Genomic DNA, 8,542 nt, shown 5'->3' with positions numbered 1-8,542 from the left:
CTTTTATTGAGTTATCAATGAGTTTGTTTCGTGTTGGCCAGCCAGCCCTGGTCATGGAGACTGCTCTGATTAATAGTGAACTCTATTGGAGACAACTGGCTTTCTTTTCTGGCCAGTATAATTGTAGTTAGCTGCTTGGTTAAGGGTGGAACCCCATATCGTTATCCACTTCCTGCTCTCAGTAACTGGAACCTGTATGGCTTAAATTTGTGCAGGTCCCGTTTCTGCTGTGTGAGCTCATAGGAGCATCGGCTCTGCTGTGCCAGGAAGAGAGTGTCTTCTGCCAGTCATCCATCCCCACTGGATCTTAACATTTCTTTGTCTTCTCCCCATAGATCCCTGAGCCCCAGGGTGGAGGTTGATGAAGATATCCCGTTTAGGGTTGAGCGCCAAGCAGGTCTGAATATATGTAACTTACGGGGTTGGGACCCAGACTCAGACAGTTTTTAAGGGACTTTTCTAGCAAGCCCACAGAAAACAACTGGTAGACCCCTTGAAATTCAGGTCTCCAGCTGCAAATCTTTGGAGCTTGTGGGCTAGGCAGCCCTTGTGACTTCTTGGTACTCAGAGCAGCCCTGGGAGAGAACACGATAATACTCTGGATACATTTTGATTATCTTAGAATATTATATTGTTTTTGTTGGCTTGTTATCATATATAAAAGTGACTAGTGTTAGCTCCTAATTTGCAAAGTCATTATGAGGATTTGAAAAGCTAGTATTGCCAAACACTTAGAACAGGGTCTCACTAAGCACTCACTAGAATAGTGTGTGGGCGTGTGTGTGTACATGTGCACGATACATGAGCGGTGTACTTGAAAATAGATGTGTCTTGGTTCTGGGTCTTAGGATGCTCCTCGTTAAATCGACTATACTGTCACGGGGAACACCATTCATTCCTATGTTCTGAATGTGCTCTGCTTCTCCAAAACTCTGAATTCCTTGGCAATCAAACTCAAGGAAGGAGCCTTCATCTATAATCTCTTGGGCACATCATGACCTGTATTAAACTGAGAAATCCATGTTCACTTACATATTCTACATTCAGTTAGGATAGACTTATTCTTAATTTGATCATCCTGATAAGAATGTGCTACATTATCTTATTGAGTAAGGAACACTTGGGATCAGATTAGATATGAGGGCCACACTTATCCTTTTCCTAGTTTTGCTTTCATAATGGGGGTGGTGGTAAAAAGAAGTGGATTTGTTAGGAAGATAAATGAAATTGTCCCTATAAATCTCATAGCAACATGCAATGAAAAGTATTCCATATTTAATCATAATTATAGCTATTAGTATTTTTATTAAGACACTTTTTAAATCTAATTACCTCTGATTGGGTCTTTCTATCTTTATCTTATGCAGTTATCATATTTCTCCGGAGAAGTAAAGCTAATAAAATGTATATTATCATGAGAAAGGATTTATTAGATTGGCTGAGATGGTCAAAGGCTGAATTGTGTCCCAGTGGTTCTTTTGTGAGCTTGAGAGAGTGTGGTGAGTTGGTAGCTACTCAGGCCAAGATGCTAAAAGCCTCAGAACAAAAGATTGCCAGTGCTGACCTGGGCAAGCCAATTGGAGGCCAAAGGCATGAGCGCCCCCTAGAGAACTGCTTGCTGTTGATCCACTTCTTGCTTTCAATGGCTGTAAAAACTGGGAACCCTAGCCTACTGGCTGAGTGAATCATCTTCACTCAGGCATAGATGATTATCAGTCACACAAAGTGGTAGAGGAAAATGTCCTCCGTGCCAGTCATGTGAGCTTCCTTTACATTCTGTTAGCGATTGCTCTCTGGACACTTACTATTTAATTCACATACAACACAACGTATGGTCTGTTATCTCCCCATCACCCATATGAAGTTTTTCAAAAGCGATCAATGAAAAGAATCATACCACACCCATGTCTTTCTTCCCAAGTGAAAGGAAGCAGACTTTCCAAAGTTCTGTAGAAATGATCACGAGAGCTCCAAGAAAGTTTAATCGCTGAACATTTGAAAGATGATTAATTTTCACTCTTTTTAATTTCATTCTTCATGGTACTGAAACCATCATACAGGATACAAATGAATCAAATTTGTCAATGAGTTGACAGAAATTAAAAAATGAAGGGAGAAACTATAGAATACTTTCATAGCCTGTTCCGAAATGCAACCTACGGACCTTCTTTTATACTTGAAATGACATATCATATATGGATGTTCAAGTTGCGTGTTTAAAAACCCGGGCATGACTAATCGGTGATGCAGCATCTCCGTGGTTCCTAACTAACTAACTAAGACTGGAATAATTTCTTTTTATGCCTGAACAAACTTGTCAGGACTAGATTGAGCTTCTGTCTTAAGGAGCAAAGTTGAGTGTGAGGGAGGGGATGATGGGTTCAGTTTTAATACTTGGGGAGAGAGTCACACAGTGTAACTAGCATACCATCTATTTCTCAATCTTTTGTTCAGCTGAACTATGGAATGGTTTATGTCCACGAAGTAATAAATATTTGGTACAATGAGTACACCTAGTAAAGGCCTTCTTTGTCTCTACCAAGGGCTGTTGCCTGCCCCTGCTTCCATGCCCTCATCGCGTTTGCTTTATCTATATGGATCTTTCTCCTCTTCTTTTTTTTTTTGATGACCTTCCCATTTCCCATTTTCCCATGTCTTTCTCCTGCAATCTCTCATTCGCAAACAGCCTTTATTTGCTTCCCCAAAATGCATCTACACAGTACATCCAGGGACTGTCAAGAGTTACAATATTTACTTCGTCACGTAGAGAGCTTCAATTACTTAGGTAGTCTCCATTCAGATTAACTGTCTTAAACAACCTTAAAAATGCTATTTTATAATCCACCATAGTAATATTCTTTGACATCTCACTAGTCTGCAATACTGATGCATTCCTTCTTAATTCTATGAGGCCATGTCAGGACTGGATGTGTCTCAGAAAATTAATTTCTTCAGAATTTGCACTTACAAGAGGCTGTTATGGGGTCTGAGTAGTTCAGCTGTTAAGAGCTCTTGCTGCTTCTACAGAGGATCTGGGCTTGGTTACTAGCACCCATATGGCAGCTCACAATCAGCCTTGTAACTCTCGCTTCAAGGGATACACTGCCATCTTCTGGCTTTCTAGGGCACTACATTCATACAATGCCCTTAAACACAAGCAAAACATTCATACCCATAAAATACAAATAAATAAAATATTCTAAAAATGTGAAAAAGAGCCCTTATGTTGAAGAAATGTATTTGACCTACTATGAAATTGGGACTATATTTGATTATATATTGTGCCTAGAACATGATAGTTTATTATTATATATTATCTGACTAGATATTCAATTTGCTTCAGTATGAGGAAATAAAATACTAAAGAAGCTATCTACATTCTTCCTTGGGTTAAATTCTCAAACAAAGGAAGCACTGGATCATATTACAGCACAGCAAAGAGAAAGATCAGACTTTGTGGAAAACATACAATACTGCCTGTATAGTTTTGTGTATATTGTTTTCCCTTTTCAAGCTTCAGTTTCCTGTATGTTTTTAAGGAAAAAGCATGCAACACTTGTTTTATTTGGTACGGTGAGGACAAATATGATAACACATAGTCCACACTGAGCATCATGGTGCAGTGAGAACTTAGGGAACGCTATCCATCATCACTCTTTAGCTATTCCTTGGACACGCAGCCCGTGACTATATGTATGGGCCTCACAGATATGACCTCTCTGCAGATCACGACAGTCCCTGAATATCGTACAATTCATTGGCCACCATCCTATAAAAGCCAAGGTTTGGTTATAATTAAACTGGAAAGGTAGATTATTTTGATAATATATGCTTCATTCTTTGATCAAACTTCAACAACCATAAGTTTATTGCTGTCTTGCTGTAGATTCTGTTTACGATATAAAAATTACCAAATTTTATATGGTCAGTTATCAATCCAAGTGTTTTATACCTGTAGGCTAAGGCTAAAACTATTCAGAATAAAGATTATACTGAACATATGTAGATCCTTTCTTCATCCTCTCCTTCCCTTCCCTATTCTACCTTTCTTCTCTCCTTCCTTTCCTCTTTTCCTTCATCCCTCTCTACCTTCCTTCCCCTTCCTCCCTCTTTTTTCTTTTTCCTCCTCTTCTTTTTCTACCTTCTTATCTCTTACCTCTTTGTGGATCTCTACATATTGCCTGAGTTAATCTCAAACTACTGACTCAAAAAATTCTCTTCACATCTCCCAAGTGACAAGGATTGCAGATGTGTGTCTTTGAGATAATTGTATAACTTGTTTTTATTATTTCATATACATGTATATATATCTTATGACTTAATAATTGTACATATCACAACATATTAGGTATTATGAGTATCTAGTAATTATTTCAAATTATGGGAGAATGTATACAATTACATGCAAGTAAGCAACCATTTTATATAGCATATTAGAGCATCCATGGATTTTGGTATTTTCAGAGAATTCTGGAATCTAACTATGTGGATTTCAAAAATAATGTAGTACTAAAAGCATTTGTTCAACAATGTTCATAGCAGCACTATTTGTAATAGCCAGAACCTGGAAACAACCTAGGTGCCCCTCAATAGAAGAATGGATAAAGAAGGTGTGGCACGTATACACTTTAGAGTTCTACTCAGCAGTAAAAAAACAATGACATCTTGCATTTTGCATGCAAATGGATGGAAATAGAAAACACTATTCTGAGTTAGGTAACCCAAACCCAAAAAGAGGAATATGGTATGTACTCACTCATAAGTGGAATCTGGCCATAAATAAAGGACATAGAGCCTATAATTCATGAGCCTAGAGAAGCTAAATAAGAAGGTGAACCCAAAGAAAAACATATTGTTATTATCCTGCATATTGGAAATGAACAAAATTGCCGGGCAGGAGTTGGGAGCATGGGGGTGGGGGTGAGGTGGGGATAAGGGGAGATGCAGGGAGAGAAGAAAGAAGGAGAGGATGGGGAGAGCTTGAGGGAATGGATTGGTTGGGATGGAGGAGGGGTAGTTGGGGGAGCAGGGAAGTATATATCTTAATTACAGGAGCCATTTTAGGGTTGGCAAGAGTCTGGACTCTAGATGGGTTCCCAGGTGTCTAAGGAAATATCCCCTTATTTTTATATGTTTATTGGGCAGCAGTGGAAAGGGTGCCTGAACTGGCCTTGTCTCATAGCCTCACTGATGATTATCATGCATATTACCATAGAACCTTCACCTGGTGATGGATGGAGATAGATACAGAGACCCACATTGGAGCACTGGACTGAGCTTCCAAGGTCCTGATGAGGAGCAGAAGAAGGGAGAACATGAGCAAGAAAGTCAGGACCTTGAGGGGTGCGTTCACCCACTGAGATGGTGGGACAGATCTAACGGGAGATCACCAAGTCCAGTTGGAATGGGACTGATGGAACATGCGATCAAACCGGGCTCTTTGATAGTGGCTGACGGTGGAGGCTGACTGAGAAGCCAAGGACAATGGCGATGGGCTTGGACTCTACGGCATGGACGGGCTCTGTGTGAGCCTTGTCAGTTTGGTTGCTCACCTTCCTGGACCTGGGGGGAGTTGGGAGGACCTTGGACTTAACATAGTGTAGGGAACCCTGATGGCTCTTTGGCCTGGAGAGGGAGGGAGAGGGGGTGTGGGTGGAGCGGAGGGGAGGGAAGTGGGAGGAGGGGAGGAGATGAAAATTTTTAATAAAAAAATGAAAAAATAATGTAGTACACATTGCACGATGGTGGTGTCACTTGCATTTAATCCCCGCACCGATGAAGCAAAGGCAGGAAGATCTCTGAGTTCAAATCCAATCCATTCTAAAACAAGCAAGTTCCGGGACAGCTAGAGCTCCACAGAGAAACCCTGTCTCGAAAAACAAAGACAAAGAGAAGAAAAGCAAAGAAGCACTTACTTAGATTATTGTGAACAGTATGTTTAAGCTGGTTAGCATTAACCTTTTCCTATGTATTTCAGTACACATAGGTGAGAAATAAAGTTCCTCACTAATCCCTGTGAAGCCAGTGGACTAACAAAGACTAAAAGCTCCAGTTGTCTAGGAGGAATTCGTGCTAAACTAAATCCAGGCAACCTTGATGGTTTACATATTAGGACAGAGGGTTCTTAACTGGAAAAAGCCTGGGCACCTACACAGGTCTCGTCTCCTTTTAGCTTCTGCGGTTGTGCGAAACCCTGGCGTCTGCTCCTGCCTGAGATGCAGCAGCATCCTCAGAAAAGAAGGCTTTATTCTCTGAGGGCTTAGCCTAGTTGGCAGCTACTGAGGGCTTAATGGAAGGACTGGTCTACAACATATAATGCATGCCTACTTTTGTAGGGAAGTATAAAAAGAGCCACAGTTATCCATTTCTATTTCTGTTCTCATCCCCAGCAGGATACACAGCTAGTAAACACACACAGCATGTTGTATTTCAAAGTGTAGAGAAATTATGGATCCTAGTTAAGGATGCATAGAAAAGATCTGGGGAGCATAATGAGGAGTCAGAATGTTCCAGAGGTGTATTTGAAGAAATAACTCCCTAGAGAGTATCTTCCAGGGCACAAACCACCCATGTAGGTCATCTGTCAGAAATGTTTGATAGCCTTCACTCTGAAAGGCAATGGATGTGAATTCAGAGACCATTCTCTTGAGGGAAGATGGTAGCCTATAAGAAGGTAGCTCCTTTTATCCTCCTGCAAAAGTAGATGGCGATACCTGCTGCTAAAGGTATTTTCATTTTCAATTGTATTTATTTTTGATATTGGACTTGAGAGTGTTGGAAAGTCCACAAATAGCCACTGTAAGTTTTGTAGTGTTTATTATACTGTGATTTTATTCTTATGGGGTCATAGAATAACCCCGATGGGAACTCTTAAATTCACACAGATTTAAAGAACATGCTTATGTCCATATTCATTACAAATAACACAATTTTTTAGGAAGCTAAAATAATTTTAATTATATCAAAAGTAGAAGTTGTCCTTTCCTGAAGAGCCAATCTTCCAGGTGGTATTCCTTCTGCATTTATTACGTGGCTGGTTGTAACAACTTTGAATACACAATAAACTGTGAATGTCTTTACCTTACGTGGCTACTTTTGCCGCTGTCCTTTCCCGATCCACTTAGAGGTGAGGCACACTGATGAGTGACACGATCTGCCACCTCTTTTCTTATATTCTGTTTCCATGGTCCACCCATTGCTGCTGTCCCATGGCAGTGCTTCCTGCATCTTCAGAGTTCTTCTTTATTGGCATATCTACATTTCAACATTTTAGCTAGAGACAAAATGCTTTCAATAGCCAATGAAAATCTTTTTCTCTTTGAAGAGATCAGGGGTATCTTAGCTTTTAGGTATTGATTAAACTTAAATCTCTATGCTCAATAAGAACCATCTTTATTTTTCACTTCATGATGACCATATTACTCTAAAAGTACAGTAATTTTTTTTAAAAAAAAACTTTGTGTGCAGGAATCATCACTCAAGGAAAACATCTCCTGAAGTGTGACCCTTCTGTCAGTAGACCTTGTAGAACCTGATCAGATCACCATCAAATACACTATGCTATGAAGAGATTGTCCTTCATTTAGCATGTTGTTTCTTAGGATAACTAGTCTAGTTTATTTGATAGCAATGATATTAATATAGCACTATGAAATTATAATATTATATTATGGTAAAGTAGAGAGCTCTTTGGAAACAAATTGAGAAAGAGTCAAGTATGTATTACTTTATAGTGCATGTTTCTACGAAAAACCAATAATAGGACAATCTTCATGGATTTGTTATGATGACTAAGTGAAATGATCCATATACAGTTTTACCAATATCAAGTATTAACCACTTACTAAGCAATTAAACAAGATGGTTGCTCATTATGCCTCCATTTATTGATTTAAACAGGAATTATTATCTGTTAATGTCAAAATGAAGAAGACACACATTCTTTTGAACAAGTCTGATATTTACCAACATGGTGGCATTGAGAAATGCCCTAGACACAAGAATCTATTATATCTGTGGGCATCTTAAAAATATGTACTAGCACATCATTCTAAATCTTTGTAATGAATCTTCAAACAGTCCAAGTTATTTTTATCTAATGCCATTTTTGGCTTATTTAAGGGACAAACACTCTATTATACTCATACACTAGCTACAAAACCATCAGGCGAAAGCCTTAATTTGTAAATGATGTTGTAAATGATACTGTAGCTTCTTTATGTCTATGACTTTTAAAAATTTGTTTGGATGGTTAGTTTCTTTGGGGACTGAGTCTCTGTGTAACCCTGGCTCTCCTGGAATTTGCTATGTAAACCAACTTGGCCTCAAATTTACAGAGATCTACCTGCCTTTGCTTCCTAAATTCTGGGATTAAAGGCATGTGGTACCACTCTCCTCTGCCTATGGGGTTTAAAATTCTCCTCCTTCCTTATTCTTATAGCTCTTGTTTAAAATCTGTTCCTAGCTCTTGTTTTAAATCTGTTCCTTCACATCATCCAACAGATTGGTTCTCTAAAGTGTCAGGAATTTTCTTTTGAAAGGG

Source organism: Arvicola amphibius, chromosome 2 (genome assembly GCF_903992535.2).
Source record: "Arvicola amphibius chromosome 2, mArvAmp1.2, whole genome shotgun sequence".
NCBI classification, from domain to species: Eukaryota; Metazoa; Chordata; class Mammalia; order Rodentia; family Cricetidae; genus Arvicola; species Arvicola amphibius.
The sequence above is the reverse complement of the archived record's forward strand: the minus strand, read 5'-3'. Positions refer to the sequence as shown.